Genomic DNA, 1,934 nt, shown 5'->3' on the forward strand with positions numbered 1-1,934 from the left:
TACACGAATTTTCCTCACTTCACCCAGGTGGGAATGGGTACCCGGCTATAGACAGCGAAAGATCTTGTCAGTTTGTTAGTGTTTGAGCGCTTAATAAGCTGCTTGCACTGTATGCTTCCCGGGAAGCTGAGAATGTTACGGAGTGTTCTATGGTCTGCTGGGGTAATAAAATAGTGTAAAGCGCATAGAGCCTGTTGTTAAGCTGGGATATGCGCTATACAAATGCTATTTATTTGTATTATTATTATTATTAATAATAATAATAATAATAATAATAATAATAATAATTATTATACAGCATCGCAATAGACAGTCATGGGTCGTCGAAAAATGAAACGTTTTCTCTCGGGAATCGAACTTGCATCGTCTGCTTGCGACGACGGTAAACTGCCTAAATAATTACCCTCACCACAGACGTCACCGGTCAAGACAAACTGACGCACACAAGCAGGGAGCGGCGTATGTGGTGTAGCAGCTAGGCACTTTGTCGTCGCACACAGGAGACCCGAGTTCGATTCCTGCGTGGGCAGGATTTTTGTCGGATATCTCGGTCTTTTTCACGGAATGCTGTACCCCTCTCAGCCCGGGTTGGCTGTGACAGGCAGGGTCAGTTTAGCTTTAGTTTTAGTAGAAGTTTTACGGCGCTCGCCACTGCATAAGGTTATATAAGGGCCAGAACATTAGAGGTGTTACAAGAGAGTAACATACATAAAAAAGAAGAAGGGGAGATAAGGACGATAGATGTTTGCTAGGAAAGAAGGAGCAAACCACAGCAGAGCACTCGCCAAACACCCACAGGCAGGGTCAAAACCCGCCTCCTATTAGGTAGTTTTAGTAAGGTTCTACGGCATTCATAACTGCTTGGGGGGGGGGGGATGTTTATTGATTGATTGATTTTTTAATTTTTAGATCATTCAGGAGGCGGGCTTCGAGGCCTGCCGATACGATAAGGGAAAATTGAACCCACTGTCGCAACGAAACGTCACATCCGGAAACAAAACTCAATGGGACTTTCCGAAACCGAACCACGCTGTAGTGTGCGCGTTCACTGAAGTGCCTACTCATACGACCTTATGCAGTTGCGAGCGCCGTAAAACACACACAAAAAATAAAAAACAATAATTATGGTAATTATAAAAAAATAACTGAACTAACATGCGCTCTAGCCCCAGAGATTTTAGTTTTAATTTTACGAGAGGTTTTACGGCGCTCGCAACTGCCTAAGGTCATATGAGCGCCAAAGCCCTGGTGGGTTTATATAGAGTATTATAAAAATTAAGAGCTTGGTGGTGTGATTCTGTGACATTCTGAAAGCATTACATGTATTTGAAATCCTGTGATTACTCATTACGTTGATGTTGTATGTGTGCTGCCTGCCACTGTACTGTGAACGTAACAAAAACTGAGTTAGAGACAAATAAAAAATACATGTTGCATTATTATTATTTCGTTCCTTTTCCCTTATTTTTTCAAATTCTAAAATAAAGAAACATATGGAACAAGGAGTAAAATCCACTCATTACCACTGCATTCTGTCTCATGCACTTTCACTATTTAAAAAACAAACAAACCATAACCGATCAAGCAGATCTGACTGATTGGACAAGTCGACTGACCGGACAGGTGTTAAGACAGCCTTATCCACTGAGACGATTCCACTAAGTCGGGTATCAACCAGGCCCTTGTATTTGTTTAAACTTTCATATCAACACATGTCCTTTATCAGGGCATATCGAAAGAAAGACAGTCACGTCCTTTATCAGGTCCTATCGGAACACAGTGACAGACCACTTGTCCAAGACAGGATGGGCCTTTCGGGGGAGAGAAAGCTGTTCACTTACGTCACTCGGCTGGATGTCCAGCTGCGATTTGAGCCGGACCTGCTTTCTAATGTTTGTATGTGTGTGTGTGTGTGTGTGTGTGTGTGTGTGTGT

Source organism: Aplysia californica, unplaced genomic scaffold (assembly GCF_000002075.1).
Source record: "Aplysia californica isolate F4 #8 unplaced genomic scaffold, AplCal3.0 scaffold00056, whole genome shotgun sequence".
In the NCBI taxonomy this organism is placed as follows: Eukaryota; Metazoa; Mollusca; class Gastropoda; order Aplysiida; family Aplysiidae; genus Aplysia; species Aplysia californica.